Raw genomic sequence first — 27,149 nt, 5'->3', positions numbered from 1 at the left:
TCAAACCATTCTGCCCATTACATATCTGGGCTGCATCCAAGACCACCTCTAAATTAATATTGGGCCTCCTTAATTCATTCTCATCTAAACTTCTTATAAGCCCATCAGACCCCACCTTAGATCCGTCATGCTGCTTCACACATGCCTCCCTTGAGTCTTGTACAACCAGTTAATGGTGTCTGTCCAACTCTTTGAGCCATAAACCCTGTGTCAAATTCATTTATGATGGATATAGTTGTGGAGAGAATAGTGTTCCCATCATCCAATCCCTCCTTTTCAGCATTGATCCTCTCATTGGTTTCCACATCATCTTGAGCCTCCTCCTCAGCCACTTTGCATGCCACATCCTCATCTTCTTCCATCTTGCCATGGCCAAACGCAACACTCTGCTCTTATCTATTGATGTTCCCTACTGAATCCTTCCAACTTGGCTTTTCATTGTGATTACAATAGTTAAGATGTGCTCCATTACCATAGCTGCAATCTTCGACCACACGAATTGGGTACATGCTACCTTTGTTTTCCAAAATAATCATTTTATCCACTCGCTCTAGCTGAGAGGAACAGATTATAACTCTACCACATTTCAGAGAGTTCATGTTTAAGGTGGCTTCATTAATCTGCACAATTTCCCTCCACACTTTTCCTATTTTCTAGAAGTTTTGGTTATTCCACAGATTGAGAGGTACCCCATAGCAATTAAGCCATAGTAATCGTTCATTTTCCACTCTCAACTCTTTTTTCCAACTAACACATACCTCACACCAGTCATGAATCCATTCTCACATCTCTAGCATTTTAGTCTTCATTTCTTCTCCTGACCTGAAAGTCGTGTACACAAATCTTCCTCCACATTCTCTAACTTTCACATCCACCAAACCTCTGTTCTGAAATTCCTTTTTTAATTCTGTAAAACTGCATTTCACTCACATCTTGGCTATTGCACTATCATATAGCCAACTAATTCCATACTCCTCTGCCTTAACTCGCACATCACTTCCACCTCTACCGCATGGCCCTTTGACCACCTCAGCATAGGTGTCTCTTTTTGTGTTTCCATTAGGTATAAACCTTCCTACACCTTCTATTTGTTGCTTGTTTGGACCCTCTTTTACTTGAACCTTTTCCTTACCAGCCTGCTCCTTTTCATAATCTGCCTTTTTGACCTTCAATGTCTTGTCTTCACACTACACTCCATTAGTTTTTTTCACAGCAACCCCAACAGCTATAAGACAGTCATATCGAACAAAACCAAACATGGATTGTGTTGCTTTTCACCTCTTGTGTGGTATGAAGACATCCTTCACTACCCCAAAATTAGCGAAAAAAGTATAAAGTCCTTTAGGACTAATTGAATCAGGTATACCATCAACAAACACTGTATGGATGTTTGGTGATGCTCCAGCTCTTCCTATTCTTCTCCTAAACACTGGCTTCCATCCTCCTTCGATCCTTCTGAGTTTGTCTTTAACTTAGTATGTGTTTTATAAGTCATTAGTTAAATAATGTTTCATGAATGGAATTATTAATTTAAACTTTATGTTTTAAGATTTTCAATTTTTCAATAAATGCCTTTATTAATAGGATCATGTTAATAATTTGGTAAAAATAATAAATCTTTTATATTTTTATTTATTTTTTATTTTTTTATCAAATTAATTATAGTATGTATTTAGATGATCATGTAATATGTGGTTATTTTTGTTGATGTTTTTAGATGATTACAATGTAATATATGGTTATATTTGTTGTTAATAGATATTTTTTTATGATTACCACGTAATGGATGGTTATTAAGCTTTTAATATGTAATCGATATGTTTAATATATGAAATGTTTTTAGTTTTAAATTTTTTGATTTAATGGATTGATTTAATAATGACATCAAAGTTGTCGCCATATTTGACTTTCGAAAAAATTGAATGAAAATAAATATGAAAAAAATTATTTAAAAAAATTATTCCTACCCTCCCAGAAGATAAAATTATATAAAAATGACGTGTTTTTAATTTTTTTTCACCAATTTAATTTTTAATTTCCTAGAATTTTTTTTTCTTCTGAAAATAGATTCTAAAAACCAAATCAAACTAAATTTTGTAACCAAAAAAATTTCAGCATTATTCATTTAAAAAAAGGTCATTACATTTCAAACAACATACAAGTTAATCAACATAAAATAAGTTTGTATGACTACTTTGCCTGTAAAATTGACCATTTATAAAGAAAACATCTTTGATTATCTTTATTTGAAACAAGATTCAAAATTATGATCAAATGCATTATAATTGAAAAATCAAGAACCAAAATAATACAAATCCTAAACTACAGCAACTATTAGTGTAATTGGCCCTTAAATTTATGAAAAACAAACGGTACATGATTTAGATTTTCAGGTTGGGAGTTCAAAGTTAAAAACGCTTGAAACTTAATTGAAAAAGACTGTTCAAGAGATAAAAATGTAAAACATTTGGTGCATAATTGAACACAGAGTTATATGCTTAAGAGAGAGAGAGAGAGAGAGAGAGAGAATATTGCAAATGATGAGAAACACAAAGACATCCTTCATTGCCTTCTAGCTTGAATATAAAAAAGACACACACATCCAAAATAGTAGTCTCACAGAAACAAATGTGTACAATAAAACCAAATATCAGCCCAGCAATTCCAATCAAGAAAATTATAGAGAGAGGAGAGAGAGAGAGAGTCGACATCCTCTCATGTCGATTTCTTCATACATCCATCAAGCTAGGAACCTGAAAAGACGTATATCATGAAAAATTATTTATTAGTCCTGAGACTAATTCATATGATGCCCTAATCATAGAACGGAGGAGATCAAGATCCAGAAGTCAAATCGAGCTTTCTCCTAAACCAAGAAAAGGAGGAACATGAATAGGAACAAGGATGCAGCTTTAACCTTTGGCTAAAAGCAAATAATAACCTTTCATATCCAAATATACTAAACAGTAACATCCATGTGATCCATAAGCTAAACTTTTTATTTTTTTTGAATGGATGCATAAGCTAAACTCAAAATGAAAATTGATTTACAAAAACAGTTCTTTTTTCAAAAAAAATTCAATCATAATGTTGAAGTTATGTAATGAAACGTGTTTTGAAATAAAGATAAAAGGTCATATCATTTTGATTGAAAATTTTATATAAAATTTTTGTTTGTATATAATTACCCACTTGAAATAACAGGAGAAAAAAACCCTACAAAAGCAAAAGAGTAGGGTTAACTTTGAAATAACAAGAGAAGAAGAAAAAAAATCAAACTAGAAAAGCACAAGAATAGGGTTAGAGCGAGAGTGCTAAATATTGGCTAATACTTACAACGATTTTGAATTTTTTACATTAATATTTATTGATATATTGATTGATATTAGCTGATATATAATAGTATCAATAATATTAATCCATATTCTGATGCTATTATTTAATTTCATGATTAGGTTTTGAGATTAGGGTTTTGAGAAGAAGTGAGTGTACTTAACTTAGATATAGAGAGAGCAAGTGAAGCCAGGAGGGGGTGTCTTCCCACAAGTGACAAGAAGTTGAAGAGCCAGTGGAACAAAAATATTAAGGTTTAGAACGTTAAGCTTCAAAGTAGTACACAAACACACTGCAACCTCAATCTCTACCAGCCCTTGCAACACAGGGCAACACTGGTTCGCCACCGGGGCAAATTATAAATAACATCATCATAGACAAATTTAAATTTATACTCATTTTACTCAATTTGGAGGGGCAATCATGTTTGAAATATTGGGATTTGGTAGTTAGAAATATGGTAATTAAAATTAGGGCAAATTATTCGATTTTTGTGATAATTTAGTGCAATTGATAATATCTTTTAAGAAATTGGAAAATAAAATCAAAGGTAACAATGAACCATTCAAAAAAGATTGGAACATTTCAAATTGAAAATCAATCCCTCAACCACTTTGGCAATTGGGTTAAATGCCAACTTTTGGCTTTTTAACTTTTTAAGGTCACATTTTCTCTTCACTTTTTTACACATTTTTTCAAAAAAAGTCAAAAAGTTAACTTTTAACCTTATTTTCAAAATAAGCAATGAATGAATCATTTTACTCTTCGATTTTAGTTCAATTTTTAAACATAATGTGAATAATTCAAAGATAAAACTAATACAATTAGAACAAGAAGAACCAATTTGACACAAAAGACAAACAACAAAGACTATGAAGGTAATTTGTCCTAAAATATAAGCCCACAAAGCATAATTCAATAAGAGACCGTAGATGCAAAAATTCACGTTAGCCTGGCAGGATATCATAATTTATTGAGGTCTATTTTTTTATAGATTTTTTTTTTAAAATAAATAGATTTGTTTTTGGAATTCAATATAGTTTATATAATTTTTTTTTTAATAATCAAGAAATCATTCTAACCATTGTCTTTTGGGCCATCCTAAGAAGCAATTTTCAAAAGTCATTCCTAAGTCAGTAAACTACACAAACGGGAAGCGAGTTAAACACTAAATAATAATGTGTAGAACATACCCACTAATCAGCTTTAAACCCTTATTATGTACACTTCTTTCTGTCAAGTTTAATATTTTTTCACAATATTGGAAAAAATAAATTGAATGTATAATCATAGAAATAATAGGAATCATAGTTATGTTATCACGTTAGATTATCAATTGACTCAAAATTTTCCTTTGTTCTCACATTTTGTTTTGTATTCTTTAATTTGATTTAGAAATGAAGTGATGAGCTTGCTGATGCATCCGGCGAAAATGTAGACGCTGTTCGCAATTTGGGCAACAAAACTGCATTGGGATCTAAAGGAACCAATAGTGAGGCACATCAATTTTCCAGAGCAAATAGTTCACATGTTTATGGCAATGAATTTGACACTTCTGTGACAATGTTAAATATAGTATGTTCAATTGATACTGTGTCTAGTTAATTTATTGGTGGCTTGTTGTAATGGTTTTGATTTTTGATTCCTCCCCCCCCCCACCTTTTTCTTTTTTTTCTGACGCTTAATTTGGATTGATGTTTGTTTCAAAATGGCTCTACACAGACAGTTATCTGGTTTCATCTTCATGAATATGCGAAGGCCTATTCCATTCTTGATTCTTTATATCAAAAGATTGAACCAATAGATGAGGTATGATTGAATAAGCTGCAAGGGTTATGCTATGGTGCCTTATAACCCTCCACCCAAGAAAAAAGAAACAATGATGAGACAATGTTATTCAAATTCCTCTGTGTGATGTTTTTGTAATTATGTATTTGCAAGCAATAGCTCTTCATATTTGCCTTTTGTTCCTGGATGCTGCATTAGCTTCCCATGATCCGTGGAAATTTGTTGTAAGTTCAATTTCTAGGAGCTTGACTAATTGTCTTCATTCAAAGTTTTACTTGAGATTTATTATTTTAAATGATGTGTCTTGAGTCTTCAGCCTGACATTTTGTGCTATATTCGTTCTCTTGCCTTTTCTACCATTGTCACAACTCCATTATTAGGAGACTTCTGATTTAGAGAGTGGGTGAGGTTTATTGGTCTGTGCTTTTGGACAGGGAATCATTGCGCTTCAGTCTAATTGATATGTTGCAAACTTTTGTTTCAGGATTTGAATTTGTAGTCATCCAATTTATCACTGTCTCTCTCTCATAAGGTAGTTGGGTAGAGCATGAAATTATGTTTCTGGAATATTTGTTAATGTGGAAAGATAAGCATTGAGCTTTTTTTTTTTTTTTTGATAAATAATAGAACTTTATTAGAAAGCATCAAGACAATGCAAAGAATACAAACAAGCCACCTACAAAAGGACTAAACAAAACTAACTAATCAAATCCTCCACAAAGTCAACAAAGACCAAGACAGTGGGATCGACTGTACCAGTAACCCAACTATGTAGCACCAACAACAACCTATTCTCTAACTATAAAACTGAAGGGCATTCATCCTGAAACACTCGCCTATTCCATTCTAACCAAATCTACCAAAGCAAACAATGGGAAGCAAGCACCCAAGCCTTTCAGCACCTCTTCCCCATCCTAACCCCACCCCCAACACTGTAACACTCCCAATAAAGACCCCGGTTGTACCCACACTAAGCCAAACAAAGCAACAAGGAAATTCCAAAGTCTGGACACAACCCGGTAATGAAGCAAATGATTCACCGTTTTCGCATCCCTGGAACACATGCAACACCAATTCACTAACACATGCCGCTGTCGGATGAGATTATCAATAGTGAGGATACGTCCCAAAGTAGTGGCCCAAACAAAAAAAGCGACCCTAGAAGGAGAACTCGTGGCCCAAACACATTTCCAAGGAAACACACCACTAACACCTCCTACAAGCACCCCATAAAATGAAGACACAGAGAAGACACGAAGAAAACACCTTTAGAGCTCCGGACTTCCCAAACTAAAGAATCGAACCCATCCCCCCCATTCCACAAGCCATATAGAAAGCCTAGAAGAACCACCAATTGGTCTACCTCTCAATCCTGTATATAACGACAAAGACGAACATTCTAGACAACTGTGTCCCCGTGTGTCGCCTTAACCGAAGCAACCAACTCCTCCCCATCAGCAACAATAGCATAAATCAAAGTAAACAAGGTGGCCAAAGTCAAATCATCACACCACCAATTTCGCCAGAAGCGACCCCGATCACAAACCCCCACTTTAAATCGAACTCTCTCCCAAAATCCCGCCCTCCCCAACCAAATCCCCTTTCACAAACCACGACCATGAGGTTGAGCCACTCTTTGCGAACACCAACCCCCCCTCTCCTCTCTATACTTGGCCACCACCAGCCTCTTCCATAACCTGTCCCGTTCCCCCACAAAACGCCACAACCACTTACCCAATAAAGCCCGATTAAACACCCCAAATTTTCGCACACCCAGCCCCCCATCCTTCAAAGTACAAACCCTCTTCCAAGCCACCAAATGATAATGAAAACCCTTCCCACCCCCACTCCACAAAAACTCCCGCTGCAACTTCTCTAACCTCTTTGCCACCCCTACAGGGACCACATGCACAGACATAAAGTATGTTAGAATGCTGGAAAGAACACTCTTGATCAAAGTAATCCGTCCCCCCCCCCCTTTGGACAAGTATTGGCGCTTCCACCCTACCAACCGCCGTTGCACTTTGTTCACTACCCCATCCCACACTCGAGTCTCTTGAAAAGAAGCCCCCAAGGGAAGTCCCAAATAAGAAGCTAGCAACCTAGCCACTTTATAGCCCATAACGGCTGCCAACACCAGTAAACTAGCCACATGACCCACAGGTATCAATTCTAATTTTGACAAATTAACCCGTAGCCTGGACACCGCCTCAAAACATAGCAAAACACATCGCAAGTGATCAATCTGAGTAGCCTCCGCATCACAAAAAATCAACGCATCTTTAGCATAGAACAGATGAGAGACCATTAAAGAGGCTAATCCCTTCCCCACCACAAAATCCGATAATAAATCTCCCTGGACCGCCCTATAAATCAGACAACTCAATGCTTCCATAACCAAAATAAACAACAAGGGAGATAGTGGTTCTCCCTGCCATAAACCTCTCCAAGTGGGAAAAAAACCCGCCGGTGTCCTATTAACTAGGACTGACATCTGAACAATGGAAATATAAAAATGTATCCACCGCCTCCACCGGGCCCCAAAACCTAACCTCTCCAACATCTATAACAGAAAGTTCCAATTGACATTATCATAAGTTTTCTCAATATCCAACTAACATATAATTCCCCTTTTACCTTGCCGAAGCTGCGAATCTACGCACTCATTAGCCACCAAAACAACATCCAAAATCTGTCACCCACCCACAAAAGCATTCTGAGACCACTCCCTCTAACACCCCCCGAAGCCTATTAGTCAAAACCTTGGCCAGTAATTTGTAAATGTTGCCCAAAAGACTAATAGGCCGGGAGTCTCAAATATCTGGCCCCCTCTTTCTTGGGAATCAAAGCAATAAAAGTTGCATTCAGACTCCTCTCAAATTGCCCAGTTTGATGAAACTGCTTAAACACATCCAACACCTCCCCTTTGACCACCCCCCAGCAATGCTGAAGAAAAGCAGCTGAAAAACCATCTAGTCTCGGGGCCTTGTCCCCAGGCATACTTCTTAATGCACCCAAGACCTGTCCCACAATTCCCACCAAAAGCCCTATTCAACAAACCAAACCACCCCTCCTCCGCCACGCCCTAAACCAACTGGCCATCGTCTCCAATGGGAGCCAAACCTCCGTCCCGCACCGAAATGACCCCATGCACCACTGATGCCCCATTCGTAGCGCCAATCTTCAAAACCCAACCCTCCCCCATAGCAGAAACCTCGATGACCAAAGCCAGATCCTTTCACCCATCCCCAAACTCTGATGTAGGGATAAAAGTCTGGAACTATTTACCATCCAACGTGACCACAACTTGAAACGAAGCCCCATCATCTTTCTCGCCACAGATCCAAACTGCCACACCCCGATGATTCCCATCCAAACGACCTATAAATGATACGATTCCAATGAGGCTCAAAGCCTCCTGTAACTTCTTCACAATCCAAACTACTTCAAAGCCGACTAATAACACTTCTCGCCGTAAACCTAATCCACATTCCACAATCCCTAGCCGTCGATGGCCTCGGGAGTCCAGTGATGCCTCCTGAAACTCAAAGGATTGACCCCCAAGGAAAAGAATCCATCGTTGTGGCCCGTCCTCCCTGCTCACCGGGAACATTCTAGATAACTCTCTCAAACCTTCGGAAATCGTGTCTAATTATGGAAATCACTCACTTCGTGAAAATCACTCCTGGATATATGATCTGTTGGTTCTCTAGGTTTCCATCACCAGATTTTTGGACATAGCATAGGCAAAATTGTGTCAAGATTTATTTACCTTTACCCTTTCAAAAGTACTAGGCGGATATATTTCCTTGGAATCTGATATATACAATCCTTATTCTTTTAAGATCTCAATAGATGGTCTCCAACTTATATAATTGATTAAGCATTGAGCTTTACTAGATACATATTATTTGTTTCTTAAGAATTGGCTCTCTTTCATCCCCTCTTCTTATTAGCTTTAATATATTGATGTATGTTGAACCTGCTTGTCTAGTTTCCATATCTTTTTAAAATTTTCAAAATAAATTTGGAAAACATGTGAAACTTGTACGTTTACAATAGTGGTACAAAAAATCTTCGTTCCATATGTTTAATTGCTGCATGCTTGCTCCCTGTGGGATCTAGTTTATTACATTATGATTTGAGTGATATAAATGAGGCTAATCTCCATCAGGAAATTTTCTGGTAACTTGTGCATTATGTTCTGTTCCTATTTTATGTACTATAGATATCCATGTTTTATGTAAATGTACCTTTACCATATCTTATTTATTTATTTGAAAATAATTGAACCTTGAATCAAATCTATTTTGACATCTGGATCATATATCCTTTTAAATCATATTAAATTTTAGATTTCGGTACAATTAGAGACCAAGCTAGAAAGGTATTACATTTCCTGATTTGTAGGGTAATTGTGTTTGTTTGTTCTCTTCAATAGAGATTGGTAGATATGATATATTGCATGTATTTTCTAGTCTAAATGTTCTATAGGTGTTTTTCCATTGCAGGGATTATTAATTTTTTTTTTTTGATAAATAAAAATTTATAGAAAACTAAGCATCAAGGAGATGTAAAAAATACAAATTTGTAGGGATTATTATTTTATTTTTTATGATTTTCCATCTTATAGGTAAGAATATCATTACAAATGCCAAATGAGGTCCCTCATATGCGAAAAAGTGTATTCGACTAAACAAAAGCTATACCCTTTCTAGAATGTATCAAAAAAAAAAAAAAGGTGCTATACCCCTCCTAGAAAGTATAAGAAAGTACAAATTCCATACAGTCTGCTAAGGATAACGAGAATCAGGAAACACTGTTAGTGTATAGAGTAACTTTTGTTCTTAGATAGTTGATTCATATGATACAAGGCTTGATATCTAGGAAGCAAGGGGTGCATGTACGGATATGGATACGGGTACGATACAGATACGCCGATATGGCAAATTCTTTAAAAAGTACGGTACGGGTACGACTGGGGTACGCCAATTATTTTTATTATTATTATTTATTTATTTATTATAATTTATAGTTAAACATCCAACATACAAATCAAAATTTAATATCATAATTAAAAAGAGAAATTACAAAATCAAAATAATTTGTGAATTCTTTCACTTCATTCGAGTATATAATTTTTCAAATATTAAAATAATAAATTAAAACCATCAATACTATGAAAGTAATTACAATGAAATAAATACATCAGAATCAGTTTATGAACCCAATGTTTTTGTTTTTTTGATAAATTATGAACCCTAAATTTAAATGTTTCCTTCTTTTGTAGATTTTAAATTTTTCTATCTTTTATTTTATATAATTCTGATTGTGTTTACTAACTATATCAGAAAAAAATATATTAGATGTTGGGGATATCAAAAAAGATAGTCAAAGAAGAGTAGATTGGCTATTCATGAAAAAAAAAAAGAAAAAAAAGAAGGAAAAAAAAAAGAAAAAGAGTAGATTGGCTACAAGAGGAGGTAAGAAAACTCACCAGAAACAAGAAAAATCAGATGTTGGACAGATCTGCTTGTTTGCTAAAAAAACAAAAAAAAAAAAAAGAAAATTTAGAAAAAAAAGATTCAAAGAAAGAGGAAGAAGAATCAAAGAAGAAAAGCAAGAATTGAAGCAGAGGAACTAAGAGAAACTCACTGGAATATCGAGTTTTGCTGCCGATTAGAACTGGAATATCGAGTTTTGCCGTCGACTAGTACCGTCGTCTTCGAAAAAGAGTTCAATTGCCGACTGTGTTCTTTCTTCGAACTCGTCAACTATGCTCTTCGCGTAGAGAGAATTGAACCAAAACAATAAACCTAATTTCAATTTGTTTTATGTTTTTATTATTACAAAAGAACCCTAAAGTTATTTAATTTTTTAAAATCAACAAGAAAAAATTGCTCCGGTACCCTTATAATTGTTGAAAATCTTGTTTTTTACCCCGCATACCCAACAACGAATCCATGGAGTACCCATGGCATACAAGGCATCTACAAATCGTATAAAATGTATCCGGTGTGTTTTTGTCGTACCCGGTACGCGCACGCGTACCCGGTAAGTATCTGGTACTTGTACAGCAACATTTTTGGAGTGCCCATGCTTCATAGCTTGATATCTATACTAATATGTAAGCGAGCACCTTTTCTATTTGGCAGGAACCACAAAACAATGCCAATTTTCTTCAACACAACTGTTTGGTCTTGTCTAGCTTTTAGGGAAAAAAATGGAACCATGTTTTTTGTGTTAACCACACATCCAATTAGTTAGAATGTAAAATGAAGAAATTTAGGGTTAGGAAGAAGAAGAGATAAGAGAAGAGGAATGAATTTTTTATATATCTTATAATGTTGTGCTCAACGCTACATTAGTACATTAGCAATGTATATATACAAACGCTAATATTGCAATATGACCATCGTACCATCCACTTTAGTAAATATTAACAATAGAACATAAATAACTATTCTAACACAATCCAATTCAAAAGCTACTTGATTATTGGCAGGAAATGTTTTTCTTGACAAGGCAACACAGTGAGGGAAAAAAAATTTATGGATAAAATTATGAATTGTTTGGGTTATGTTTTGGTCACTCCTGCTTTACACTTGTATTGCTTTGGAGTCTGGTTTCAAGAAGCTAGACAGTGTTTTGCTGATTCCAAACTCTGGGATAGTGTGATTGGTCTCTCCTTGATTGAAGGTTGATTTTTTTTTTTTTTTTTTGGCATTTGGTCATTGGTTCTAGTAATCATTACTCATTATTAGTTTTTTTCTTTTGAGAATTTAAAAGTGCGAGTCTAACAAACATTGTGAAAGAAAAGTTGCATGTGCAATGGAAATGTAGAAGATGAATTGTCTTTTGTAGAAAAATTTATTAATGAAGGCAATGAAGAAGTATAGACAAGAAGGATGAGCTATACCTTTCACAGATGAAAAAGAAAGGTGCAATGCTACAATATTGAAGTTAGCTACCACCCGATGGGCTCTCCACACACCCATCCATGCACACATGCATGCTTATTGCCCTAGAAACAGAATAGAAATAAACACTAAAAAACAATGAGAAGGAAGCTAAGGTAAATATGGACCCTTCCAAAACTAATTAAGAAAACCTTGCTCGTGTCTCATTGGTCGAATCTTTCTAATTGTCCTCCTTTTAGGCATCTAGATGCCTTCCCCCAATTCTAGGATGCTTAGTAGCCCTAGTAAGTCCATAGCTGGTATTTGCATGTGTGTTACTTGGAACACGGGTCGTTCTAGTAACGGGAATGAGAACAAGAACTTGGTATGCCACATGCTTCAAAATGTGCTATGATATTAGGGGTAGTAGGCTTGTACTAATTGCACCGTTAGAATTTGGCTACTTATTAATTTGTTGAGTAAATTGATCATGTAAAGCATAATTCTGGAAGCTTTATGTCCTTCCAAAACTCCACTCTATGGAGACTTAGTTCATTATATTTGATCTTTTCCTCCTATTAGATTTTTAAGAGAATAGAAATAAATTTTGGAATCTCTTTGGATGGCTGAATCCAGCATTTTATAGAATAGAAGTGTATCATGTCTCAGAAATTGTGTTCCAAAATGTAAATTGGTAGGACATTGGCCTTGTCTGGCAATACTAATATGCATTAAAGAAGATAATGAAGCTAAAATCCATCTAAGTAGGTGCCATACTATAAAGAGGTTGATGAATGGATATCTAACCCATTTCATTTCTGTGTCAAATCTTCCTTAATGAAACAATGCCTCAGGTTTCAAGGTGCCGTCATTCCTTTTAAAAGGGTTTGGATCTAAGAGACTCCATCGTAGAGGCAGTGCCTTTTTCAAATCTACCGTCTTTTCCAAGTTTAATGATAAACTGCATCTCAAAGATATTACTTGCGCGATTTAGTGTTGTATGTGAAATGGGTGAGTGGTGGGTAATTGTGTGGTTATATATATATGTATATATATTCATGACAGGTAGTTAATGGTAACTAAATTCTTTTTTCAGAAAATGTATATTGTGAGTATGTAGGGATATAGGGAGGTTGTATTGATATGGAAATCTCCAAAATAAAGCCTTCTGCGTGAAATGTTTTAACGCTATGCTAGATCAGGTAGTTGTTGTGAAGTTCTGCTATTGGTCTGTTTAGAGGACTTCTGTTTCTTTGATTCTGGACTTTCTTTTTAGCTAAATATTAGTTATTTTACATTTAGTAAGCTGAGGATTGTTCTTCCAATTGAAATGCATGTTCAAAAGAGAGAGATTGGGCTTGTGAATTGTCTTTCATTTAAATTCTTTTTAAGTAGAGATGTATTATAGCTTTACTTTTCTGTTTTCTTTTTTTTTTCTTTTTTTTTTGTTGTTGTACTTTTCTAGTTTTCCTTTAGCTTGGTTGTTTGGAAGGCTGAAGTGGTTACTTTTAGTTATTTTATGGGATGCCCAGTTTTGTGCATGACTGGGGATTGTTGTAAATTGTGGATTATGGTGCCAAAAGCTCAAATAACCATTTGTGGGTTCTTTACTTCTTCTATTTTGAGTAAAGCTATTTTCTCTTGTAATTGTAACCATTCTGTAGACTTTGTGCCTAGTGTGTTTGGAATGAAGGGATTTGGTGGAACTATAGTTGAAAATGGAATTTGATATGCTCGGAATGGATGGAGCTTAAAATGGGTTTTGGATTTGGTGAGATTTGAAAGGGGGAAAAAGAAAAGAAAAACCACCTTGAAATCCCATTCTTTTGTCTTTCTCTACTAACTAATGTCTCTCCTAGGGGCATCATTGTCATCAATTTTGTTTCCTTTCCAATTCCTCATCAAACCAAACAGAAAATGGAATTTTTTCCTTTTAATTCCAATTAGTAAAGGGACATCCTTAGAACTCTGTTATTTTCCTTTCCCATTTTAAAATTCCATTTCTAATAAAAGGATTTGGTTCCAAACACTGTAGGGTTTGCCCATTTCATTTTTCTGAATTCATTTCTTATTGTTATTCTCACACCCCAAATCCAGGTATGACCGGCCGTGGCCCACAGGGCCTTAGCCTAAGGCACATGTAAGCCTAAATATGAATCCATACACATTGAATAACTATAAAATAGTCCATTAATAATTAACCAAAACTCAATCCAGTGTCATGCCACAAATATAAACGGCAAAACCAACCGTAATCAATATCATCCAAACTTTTGGGATATAAACAACCCACATATTAAAATAATCCTAATTGAACCTCAAAGAAATATGTACAAACTTGACATAACAATCTAAAACAATATAGATGAATGTCCTAGAGGTCCATGCAATTGAGTCCCTGCTACGCCATGAGTTCACTCTAAGTCCTTCTAACATCTGGAAATGGTACACAACTAAGTTAGTTGATAGCTCAGTGTGTAGCAACATGGATAGTATATATAGTTTTAAAAACAGGGATCAATTCCAAAATAAGATATATATATATATATATATAATAAAGCAGAACGGTTTTTGAATTTATCCTAGAGACATTTGTCCTACTAGGACATTTTAAGGGTCATGATTCATTTGTATATTCACATGGATGGCTCAGATAACCCCCTTAAGTTTATGTCATTCCTAAATATATATCTTCCCGCCCAAACATTAAGCCTCCTCCTTACCCACGTCTCCCCCACCCTTCTCTGCTCTCCAGCCAAATCACGTCTCTCCTCCATCCCTCTATCTTCCCGTAGCCTCCTGCTTACCCACGTCTCCCCCTACCTTCTATCTTTATCTCTCTGATCTCCAACCAAATCACGTCTCCCCTCCATCCTTCTTTATCTCTCTCTCTCTCCCTGTTCTTCTTCTTTCCGAAACTGCTCTCTTTCAACCACAGATTCAGTTTCGTCTCCATCAGTTTACTTCCTCTGTTTCTCAACCGCTCAGGTGTGTGTATATTTACCCACGTCTCCCCTCCATCCCTCTTTATCTCTCTCTCTCGCTTCCTCTTCTTCTTCTTTCCGAAACTGTTTTACTTCACTTTACTTTGAATTGATCTTCTTCAACCACAGATTCGGTTCCGTCTAGCTGTGCTTCAACCGCTCAGGTATTATTCTCTATCACAACTGTTCTTCTCACCCTTTAGAATCAGAAATTCCAATTTAAAGTTAATATTTAAATATGGATTTAGAACTCAACAATTTCTAAACATACTGATATGAGTAACGACAAACAGTTCCGATACTCAATTCCAAATCTTCATTCACTTCTCTTGCGATCTTCTCCCATTCGATTAATTTGAAAAAAAAAATTAACAACCTCGATCCTCAATTCCACTTCATGATCTGCATATCATGATTGTCCCGATACTCTTTGTTCAAAATCTGTACTGCGTTATGCTATGTTTGGTCGCTGAGAAATCCTGGCAAATCAAAAGAATTCCTGTAATCTCGGGATTTCCACTAAACTTTTTTATTTCATGTAATTTTATTTATTTGTCTTTACTGCATAATTTTGTGTTGGGGTTACTGTTGAATTCTCTTTTGTTCTTGATCATTAATGGATTTTGAGTTGAAAGAATATAAGAAGGGAAAATTTTTGGTGATTTGGGTATTGTGCAGGGAGGTAATGCTTGAGAAACAGCTCAATCGACATCGGGTTGATCGGTCTATATGTGCTTGGTTTTGGGAACAAGCAATTTCACAAGGTGATTCCTTCAAGGTACCCACCTTTAATAGCTGTAGCAGCAATACTCAAATTAGTATGGCAATCTCTATCACAACTGTTCTTCTCACCCTTTAGAATCATAAATTCCAATTTAAAGTTAATATTTAAATATGGATTTAGAACTCAACAATTTGTAAACATATTTTTCTAAAGAATAGACTTTTGTTAATCCAAAAGTCTACCTTCTGATATGAGCAATGAAAGAGTCAGATTAGATACACATCAACGACAAACAGTTCCGTACCCATTGCTTCAATTGCTCTGTTGTTTGATTATCACTTTTCTGCTTCTCTTTCTCTTATTCTAATCTTCTTTTTCAGTCCAGGGCTTCACATCCATTAAGTGTTTGTTTGAATGGTAAAGTTGAGTAAAATTTTCACTAATGTGGTAGATTGAGAGCCACAAAATAGCCTTTGAAATTTTGAGTAAACATTTGGGTGTCCCTTCCCTTGATTTGGGTAAAAATTTGAGTGAAACTCAATTTGGTATAAGTTTGGGTCAAGGATTGGAGGGTGTTTTGAGTGATTTTTATGAAAATTTGAAATTTGAAATTGATATAGGTATGATTAAAGGTTTGGAGATGATCTAACTTATGATTTATTTTTGTTTGAAATATTTGATAATGAAGCTACTAGAATGCTAAACCCAGAAGAACTGTCAAATTAAATAATTTGTAATTAGTTACATATACTAGCCCTTGGAATATGGGTTTATTAAGTACCTCAGGGTTAAATTAGAGATTTGGTTTTTTTTTCCTTTTTTGCCCGAGACAGAAGAACTAAAAATTGGAAATTTTTCTTTTGACAGTTTATAGAGTAGGATTAACTATACTTTGCCCTGTGTTTAGGCCCAAAAATGTATAAAGTTTGGAGTAAGAAAATGTGCATTTAATCATTGAAGTTTGGACCAAAGTTAGAAATCTAATGCTGTTAACATTTTAATGCGAAATTTTCTAAAATACCCTTTCATTTTCTGGATTAGACTCACAGATGTGAAATCTCTAATGAACAGACTCACAGATGATCTAAATAAGTGTATTTTCATTCTGTAATGGACAGACTCACAGATGCAAAATCTAATGTTGTTAACATTTTAATGCTCTATTTACTTCAATTCCTCCTTTGTGATGTAGCATTTTATTTATATGATGCAGAAGGTCAACAAGATACTGCTAAAGATCAAGTCGGGAATACAACTATCCCCAGTGAAAGGTAAGAAGGTGAAATTAATGCATCATGACGCCATTTCATGCTGAACCACTTGAAGCATTTTCTTTCATTTTTGGTGTTTTTAATGTGTCCTTTTTCTATTAAGGTGATCACTTCTTCCTTTAAAGTCTCACTGGAGTTCACTTTATTTGCTATAAAAGCTTATCAACAACAATATTTTTCTAATTCGTTCCACTCATAGTTGTTGTTGAGATTTTGTTTCCTTGAATAATAAAAGAATTATTTATTTATTTTTATTAACAAAAAAATTGGCTTGGCCGAACACAATGGAACTTTAGTTTTGAAGTTGATCCATGCTATTTATGTGAGTGGCTGCTTATTTGTCTAATTGGATGATTTTGTGATATGGAGTTAATGGGGGATGCTGCTGTTCTGAAGCTGTTCTGATTTTTGAGGTTGCTGGTTACTTGCGTGGAGGGGGGTTATGTTCATTGGGAGTACTCTGAAGGGGGGTTCTTTAGCTGCTGCTGATATGTAGTGGCTAATTGTTCATTGTGTTTCTTTGTTTGTGGTTTTCTGTAGTCTGTTGATTGGATCCTGACCAATCCCCTTTTTTATTGTCGTAAGTTTTTTCGTTTGTATTTTTTCTTCCATCAATAAAATTTATCTTTTGCTGATAAAAAAAAAAGTAACAAGTAATGTTAGCTACTTCATACATAAAAAAAAATACTAAGAAAAATAATATATAGATCAAGAGTTCAAACACAAAACAAATGTTAATAAAAGTAATGTATGTTTTAATTTCACTTCACATGTGAATTCGACCGTAACAAAGTTAAACCACACTACTTGATTTTGTTTTTTGTTTTTTTTTTTTTTTTTGATATACTATTTCAAGCTATATTTGTTTGGGTATACTACATAATTTCTCTTAAGTAGTTTTATGAAAAATCATCTAGGTCGATTGATTGATCCTAAACATTTTTGGTTGTTTGATCACAACTTTGAGACATTTTTCATAAAATATTTTTATGGTCGTTAACATTTTTGCAACACATAAATTGTAATATTAGAATTTTATTAGATAGTGCCTTTAGGCGCGGGCAATCTCTAGTATATATATATATATATATATATCACAGAAACTAGATTGGCATATAGTTTGGTAAAGAGAATCTGTTTCAAAAAGAAGGTTCCACAGTTCAACAGTTAAAATACTCATGTCTCTTGAGAACATGATAAATGACATTTTTCACTTAAAACAGATTACAACATGAATGCCAATAATTTTTTGGGTACCAAGAAAATAAGAAGTAATATGCCACACAGTTCTCAAGGCTATAAGCCCCGTTGGATCCAATACCGAACTAAGAGTCATCCTCAGGGTGGCAACCTGGGCCTTTTCTCAAACACGATCTGATTGAAGGTCACCTAGCTTAACCTAGGTCTTTTCCTTACAATCGTTGAGCACTAGAGTCATCACGGCCCAACCCGGATCTGTTCCCTAGTGGCTAGAGTCACCACACACAGTGGAATAATTTCCCTGGACTAAATACACAGATGGTCCCAATTATCAATACACATCAGTTTCGCAAAACATGGTAGTTCATCATTATAAATATGAGACCAAAATAAATAGTTTACAGTATGCCAAGTTCACACATGTTTTAGAAATAATTTGATTCCATTGATAATATAATAATTTATTAAAACAGTTTAGTCATGAAACAACAATTTAATTTTCCAATAGTTCAGGGTAGGGGAACATTTATAAAAATATATAGCATGAAACTACTCACCTGGAAATGAAATAATGTAATCCTTGAATATAGTATAAACGTCCAACTAGTGCACTGAACCAAGTATAAAAACTACACGTCACTACTAATTTAAAAATACTAAAGAATAAGAATTAAGTAACCTCAACTACAACGGACTAACACGGCTCAACCCAACTCACTGTTACTCTTAAATATTATCTAAATTCATGTTCTTCAAGGTCTAAAATCACCCAAGACATGGGTTCCGGTCGAAACTTAATTAAATGTGACTTTGAGATAAAATATAAGTTTTGATAGGTTTTCCCGAACTGTTCACTAACTCTGAAAATTAAAAGCGCACTCTACACCATTTGAAAAATTCCAAAACCCTCCAGATATCAACTAATATATCCTAAGTTTCAAACCCAATTGGTTTTACTTGATTTGCTTATCAAAATAATTATTTATAATTAATTATGCCCAAACAGGTTGTTTTTTGCAGCACTTTAAATAAATTAATGGTTCTCTTAGTATACAGGAGCAATCAATGCAATGCCAAAACTATAAGAAACTAGACTCATAACTGGTTCTAATGACGCTGATTTAATAATTTTCAAATTTATACCCAAAGAGAACAACACTCCCGAATTTACTATTTAAACCAGTTTACTGAACAAATTTGAACGCATCAGTTTATATGGATTTTGACTCCCAAAAATTATGAAAAAATTCAAATATGCAATTCAATATGTAATTGATCTACTGCAAAAATTTCAGTTCAAAATTCATTCGTTTGATATGGTTTCATGATTTCTAAAGTTTGCTGGCAGATTAATATTCTTAGAAGTAACATTATGAATTCAATTAAAATTTCTAAAATATTATCCCAATCAACCAATCCATTCCTTTTTCTTCCACCAACTCACAACACCCACAAGCACCATAACTATGTAAACAACATATTATAATAGAACAAGAATAGATTGATTAATACCTTAGAGAGTTGTTGAGACACAAGGGTGCTTTCTCTCCCTCTCTCTTTTCTATCTCTTGCTCTCTCTTCCTCTCTCACGTTTCTACCACTGCTGCTGCTATAGTGTTGATTAGGAACCCTAGGGTTGTTATATATATATATAAACAAAACTCTAAATAATTATCCTTTGTTTTATATTATTTTTTTCTCTCCATTAATTTAAATAAAATACAAATATTATTAGATCAACATATGCCTACTAATTTGGCACTTAAATTTATTTATTTATTTATTTATTTATTTTTAAATAATAAATTTTGCCTCTAAATTAAAGACTTTCACCATAATTTTATTTTAGGTTTAAAAATTAATTAAAAGACCTTCCAAATATTTAATTTGCACTTTAAGATTCATCACCAAAATATTTTGAGATTGTAATATTATTATTATTTAATTATTTACTTGATTTTGTATATTCGGATTCTCACAGTTACTTTGCTTCAATTAGGTCTGAAAGCCCACTAGTAGTTTGTGCATTTTTTTGGTCATGTATGAGATTCAAGAATCACGTTATACAATGGTCAATGCATCATAGTGATTATTATTTTTATTTTTTCACATATTTTTGGAATTTCTATGCAGTGTTTTAGTCTTCACATTTATTGACAGCAGGATTGAAATTTTACATATCCTTTTTTCTGTTTGTATGTTTTAAATTCATGCTTAGGTGCCGGAATAATTTTTTCGTGGTTCTTTTTTATCCAGGATGTAATTAATTATGTGGAGAAAGCTAATTGTTTTAGTAATTTGATCAGTCAAAGTGACAATGGAAGCTCCACGACACAACAATCTTCTTACCTAGTGGTGAAATCTTCTTCGCTTCCAAGCAATTCTAACGCCACAGATTGTAACAACCCACATTTTATGTCCTAGTCATGCTTGCATGCATTTGTATGTTTTGCCATGTTAAGATGCTGTAACGCCCCATATTCATTTAATGGTCAAGTTCATGTTCATTTACATAACCTTGTCTTGTTAAGTTGCATTCATGAATCTTGTCTTGGTTGCTTAAGTATTGCTTGCATGCTTTGTTTCTTCCTTGATGTCAAGCCTAAGTTATGTTAAGCCTAGATCATTCCAAGCCGAGGTCATCTTCAGTCTAGAACTATCTTGGAACCCCTTTGTTTGACCTCCCCCTTCGCCTTGACATATTGGGCGAGATGTCATTATCTAGGCCGAGATGTTCATCACCAAGGCCGAGATGTGTATTATCTAGGCCGAGATGTTACTTTTGCACCCAAGTGATCTTGTCCTGGAGTGGTATGACTTAGACCGAGGTGTGGCACATCTAGGCCAGGGTGTGGCACAGCTTAGTCAAGTGTTGTCCTTCCTAGCCGAGGTCATTGTCACCTTAGTTGCCGAAGCTTTGTCCTTAGCCGATGTCATCACTTGCCGGAGTGCCTTACCTAGTAGCTTGTTAGATACACATTGTCATAGCCTTGTCTTATCAATCTCTCACCTTTTTGGGGAAAACCAACTAGCCGTTGCCACGTGTCCGAGCTGAGTGTTAAGTCATCCGGCAGAGAGAGAAACCCATCATTTGTTTCTATACTTGTTTTGAAGAGGAGTGAGAAGCTCTAAGAGAGGAAGAAGAGTTCTTGAGGGAGAGTAGATTTCTAAGCTTGATTCCTAAAGGTCGAACCGTTAGATCTGTGTTCTAAGGTTAGATCCTTGATCTGCTCCTGTCGTTCTTTATGTTTATGTTATTGCATTGCACGATTAAATATGATTTGTAAGCCATGCATTGCTTTGAAGTTCGGTTTTAGAAAGAGAAAATAGCATTCATGTGTTCTTCAAGAAAAGTCATGTTTTGATCCGAAACCTCATGCCAAGATCCATGTTTTTGTGTTTGTTTTCACATGATTTTCAAGTATGGGTACCTGGGTCCATGTTTTCGAACTCATAGCATGAAACCCCAGATTTTGTAATAAATAAGTTATGATTTTAGCATTCATGTTCTTCATGATCTTCATGTTCATGTTCTTCAAGTTCTTTATGGGTGGAAACCCAGATCTCCAGACCTCACTTTCCTAAGTGTAGTCGCCGAGATCACTCTTGCCTAGATCACACACTTAGGCCAAGCATCATATCTGACCTTGCCTACCTTGCATGATCACTCACACCTTTAGTTTGCCTTGTGTGCACCTCGGCATGCAGCCGCACGCCGAAGCCTAGGTAGCCACACCTCGGCCAGGAGGTGTGGGACCTCAGCAAAGACCTGGTTGGTACCCAGAATGTCTTCCTGACATGTAAAACTGTGTTTTGACTTCCAACATGTTTTCCCGAGATCATTTGCATGCATGTAAGACTTGTTTTGAGAGTGCATTCAGTATGCTTTGCCATGTATTTGTAGGACTTGGACCTTTGCCTTGATCCCGACGTCCCAAGAACTAGGTGAGTGGTATTTCTAATAAAGCTATGTTATACGTTTTGATAAAGGCTTTGCTTTGCTTTGTTTTGAAAAGGTATTTGTTAAGCATGAATGATATCCCTATTTTATGTATCAAGTATAAGCTTTGTTTTGGATGACATTCTTGGAACCGTCCTTCCGTGTTAGGGGACGTTAAGCCTAAGTAACGCCGTCCTTTCGTGTTAGGGGACGTTAAGCCTAAGTAACACCGTCCTTTCGTGTTAGGGGACGTTAAGCCTATGTAACATAGTCCGTGCGTGCCAGGGGACTTTAAGCATTTGTGGCACAAGTCCTTCCGTGCTAGGGGACTTTAAGCCTATGTAGCATAGTCCTTCCGTGCTAGGGGACTTTAAGCCTAGGTAGCACCGTCCTTTCGTGCTAGGGGGCATTAAGCCTAAGTAGCACCCTTGTTAGATATCGGCCACCGACGGACTATGAACGGGTGTGCTCGATGCCGAGGTTATGTTTTGTTTTGCCGGGATGTCATCACCCCATGTTTTAAGTTTTGACGTATGTTATGTACGAAAGTAAGTTTTGAAAGACCAAGGTTCGATTGACGTTTTATTTCAAGTCAAGCTAAGCTATATTATGTATGGTTTTGACAAGGATATACTATGTATTGTTTCGAAAAGATCTCGGGTATCATTCATTTAACCCCTTTATTACTTGTACCATTCACTGAGTATCCAAGCTCACCCTCTCTATGTATATATGTAGGTAACAAGCAAGAAGTCGGCTACGCCGAGATGTGTGTTTTGCAAGATGTTTTGGATGCATGTTATGTCGGCAATATTTATGTCGACAATCTTGAAGATTATCTTTCTTGACTTGTATTTCGTGTATTTTGAACATGTCGGCTTGAGAAGCCTTTTACCGAGATGTAATTATGTATTTTCGTACTTCATTCTATTTGTATTCAAGTTGTAAAGCTATGTAAAGATGTATGCCATTTCATTTGACTTATGCACTGCTCTTATGGACCACCTATATTTTAGATTATTGTTTCCGCACTTGTGAGCCCCCTATATCTATACTCTGATTGTGTGTGAATTTTGAAAGTTGGCCTTCGGTAATCTCGGATTACTGGCCATCATGGCACCATCCTACTAGGGGCAGGTTGGGGTCGTGATAGAATGGTACCAGAGCACAAGTTCCTTATAGTACGTTATTCACACACTTTGAGTCCTAAAGAGCATAGGATGTCCCTTAGAATGATCTTAGGATTGCCTCATGTTGCTTGCTACTTGACAAGGTGTGCCTCATCTCGGTATGAGCATTGTTACATTGGCATGATCATGTTCACTTGCATACATGCTCATTTGTTCATTGCGTTCTAAGAGTCACATCCTGCATACTCCTAGCATCATGAGAAGAGGTAGACCCCCAGTTGGCCGAGATCAGTCCGAAGAAAGAATAGACAGATTGGAAAGATTGGTTAAAAGTTTGGCCGATGAGTTAAGACAAGCAAGACAGCAGAACACCGGTACCACCTCCACCCAGGCCGAGCAGACAGATGGCCGACATGCAGTTCCACCATCGCCAGTACCACAAGTGCCTCCGCAGCCAGCTTTGTATGGAGATGACACATTGACCCTGATCAGAGAATTCAAGAAAATGAAATCGCCGAAGTTCCATGGAGGTATAGAGCCGATGAAGGCAGAAGCATGGGTTCTTGAGATGGAGAAGTTGTTCGAGGTTTTTCCTAGCACCGACGCCCAGAAAGTGTCACTGGCAACATTTACACTGGAAGACGACGCTCGTAGATGATGGATGATGATTCGAGAAGGTAACCCAGACTTGACTTGGGCCAGATTTTTGGAGCTGTTCTATGACAAGCATTTCCCACTCAGTGTCCGAGATCGCAAGACCACGGAATTTCAGATGTTGACACAGGGTAGCAAAACAGTGGTAGAGTATGATCGTGCTTTCACCGAGTTGGCAAGGTATACGCCTCACATGGTCGACAACGAATACAGGAAAGCACGCAAGTTTGAAAGTGGACTTCGAGGACCAATACAAGACCAGGTTAATTTGCTCAATATGCCGACGTATGCTGGAGTGTTAGATAAAGCCATCTTGTAGAAGCCAACCTAAACTGAAGTCAAAGTTCGGGGAAGAATTAGAAGAAGAGGCAGACCTATGACAATCGCGAGGAAGAGGCAGACCCGAATGACGCCGAGGAGAAGACAAAGGAGGACAGTCGCAACAACGCGAATCAGGAAGGTGGCACCAGGCTAACATGTGCGAGTTGCGGGAAGCTACATTTTGGGGTTTGTCTTCGGGCAACTAGAGCATGTTTCGGATGCGGTGAGATGGGTCATCGCATTAAGGATTGTCCCAAGGTAAAAGCTAAGGAAGATAAGAAGAGATGAGAACTTGACATCCGGAGTCATTTTGGGAACAAGGTAAGTGAAGTTTGGGGACCAAACTTCTTTAAGGGGGGAAGGATGTAACAACCCACATTTTATGTCCTAGTCATGCTTGCATGCATTTGTATGTTTTGCCATGTTAAGATGCTGTAACGCCCCATATTCATTTAATGGTCAAGTTCATGTTCATTTACATAACCTTGTCTTGTTAAGTTGCATTCATGAATCTTGTCTTGGTTGCATAAATATTGCTTGCATGCTTTGTTTCTTCCTTGATGTCAAGCCTAAGTTATGTTAAGCCTAGATCATTCCAAGCCGAGGTCATCTTCAGTCTAGAACTATCTTGGAACCCCTTTGTTTGACCTCCCCCTTCGCCTTGACATATTGGGCGAGATGTCATTATCTAGGCCGAGGTGTTCATCACCAAGGCCGAGATGTGTATTATCTAGGCCGAGATGTTACTTTTGCACCCAAGTGATCTTGTCCTGGAGTGGTATGACCTAGACCGAGGTGTGGCACATCTAGGCCAGGGTGTGGCACAGCTTAGTCAAGTGTTGTCCTTCCTAGCCGAGGTCATTGTCACCTTAGTTGCCGAAGCTTTGTACTTAGCCGATGTCATCACTTGCTGGAGTGCCTTACTGAGTAGCTTGTTAGATACACTTTGTCATAGCCTTGTCTTATCAATCTATCACCTTTTTGGGGAAAACCAACCAGCCATTGCCACGTATCCGAGCTGAGTGTTAAGTCAGCCGGCAGAGAGAGAAACCCATCATTTGTTTCTATACTTGTTTTGAAGAGGAGTGAGAAGCTCTAAGAGAGGAAGAAGAGTTCTTGAGGGAGAGTAGATTTCTAAGCTTGATTCCTAGAGGTCGAACCGTTAGATCCGTGTTCTAAGGTTAGATCCTTGATCTGCTCTTGTCGTTCTTTATGTTTATGTTATTGCATTGCACGATTAAATATGATTTGTAAGCCATGCATTGCTTTGAAGTTCGGTTTTAGAAAGAGAAAATAGCATTCATGTGTTCTTCAAGAAAAGTCATGTTTTGATCCGAAACCTCATGCCAAGATCCATGTTTTTGTGTTTGTTTTCACATGATTTTCAAGTATGGGTACCTGGGTCCATGTTTTCGAACTCATAGCATGAAACCCCAGATTTTGTAATAAAGAAGTTATGATTTTAGCATTCATGTTCTTCATGATCTTCATGTTCATGTTCTTCAAGTTCTTCACGGGTGGAAACCTAGATCTCCAGACCTCACTTTCCTAAGTGTAGTCGCCGAGATCACTCTTGCCTAGATCACACACTTAGGCCAAGCATCATATCTCACCTTGCCTACCTTGCATGATCACTCACACCTTTAGTTTGCCTTGTGCGCACCTCGGCATGCAGCCGCACGCCGAAGCCTAGTTAGCCACACCTCGGCCAGGAGGTGTGAGACCTCGGCAAAGACCTGGTTGGTACCCAGCATGTCTTCCTGACATGTAAAACTGTGTTTTGACTTCCAACATGTTTTCCCGAGATCATTTGCATGCATGTAAGACTTGTTTTGAGAAGTGCATTCAGTATGCTTTGTGTAGACGTCCCCGAACGCCCTGGGAGGAACGAGTCCCCCCGTTCTGTTTATTTGGGGTCACTACAGCTCAGGACTCTCAAATTGTCACGGTTCTCAATCTGAACCAAAGAGTCCAAATCTGGCAAATCGTTTTGAGAAAAACAGATTTTTAGAAAAGAAGTGCCAAACATGGACTGCTTTGCCAGATACAGAGTTGCCATCTAAATATTTTATTTTGGGAAATTTAGGAAACCCTGACTCGTTTGCCCAAGGCCACGTGTCCGTCATCACCAAAGTTGCCTCGACTCGGGAACTTGGGTACGATTGGGGAAGGTCACTTCGTGCGCACCCCCCGCTCGCCCGATCAAAGATCGGCCTCTACTAACCATGATATCTAGTTTTGAAAACTTTATGTGTTCTTATTCTAGTTATTAGCCTAGATTACTATGTGATGCGCACAGCATACAAGTATAGACTGGGTCGCCTGAATTGGAACAAAACATTTCATGTTTGTTTTTTGAAAGGTGGTTTGCTACTCGCAAGTAGGCTTAAAATGCATATTTTGCCACCCTCGGGTGGGCTTAGAAAAGATGGTTTTGCCACTATCTAGTGGGCTTAAAACTCACAGTTGATGATTTGTCCCAATCCAAATAACCCAACCTTCACCCACAGGCATTCAGGCAGTTATATCACATAAGCAATTAGCCTCATGGTAAGCATGCTATTCATGACAGTCACTCACATGCATGCAAGGATGCTAAAGCATAAAACTTACCGAGTACTCCAAGCCAAAAAAGAAGCTAATTAGAAATCCATGCATGATCCTAATTATACAGAAATGCCTAATGCAACACATGCAAAAATGCAACTATAGCAGGCTCAACTATTCTAAACATGGCATATGAAATGCTACAGCTAACATGTATTCAATTTGGAATTGAAAATACAATGCAGTTAGTATGATGCGCCGAGCCCGGTGCATGCAAAACAGATGAATGAATGCAAACATGTATCATACTGTATGCTAATTGAAACATGCCCTAATCTAACCATCATAAGCGGGTAAA

At 36.6% G+C, this 27,149-nt stretch overlaps 1 pseudogene; it reads left to right on the top strand.

The window, feature by feature from the left end:
* Positions 1-458: 458 nt before the first annotated feature.
* LOC114313196 (uncharacterized) overlaps positions 459-27,149 on the top strand; it is a 42,814-nt pseudogene continuing 16,123 nt past the window's right edge.

The sequence above is a fragment of the Camellia sinensis genome, chromosome 5, assembly GCF_055761805.1.
Source record: "Camellia sinensis isolate YWXY chromosome 5, ASM5576180v1, whole genome shotgun sequence".
Taxonomy (NCBI): domain Eukaryota; kingdom Viridiplantae; phylum Streptophyta; class Magnoliopsida; order Ericales; family Theaceae; genus Camellia; species Camellia sinensis.
This window is presented reverse-complemented; position numbering and strand designations above follow the sequence as displayed.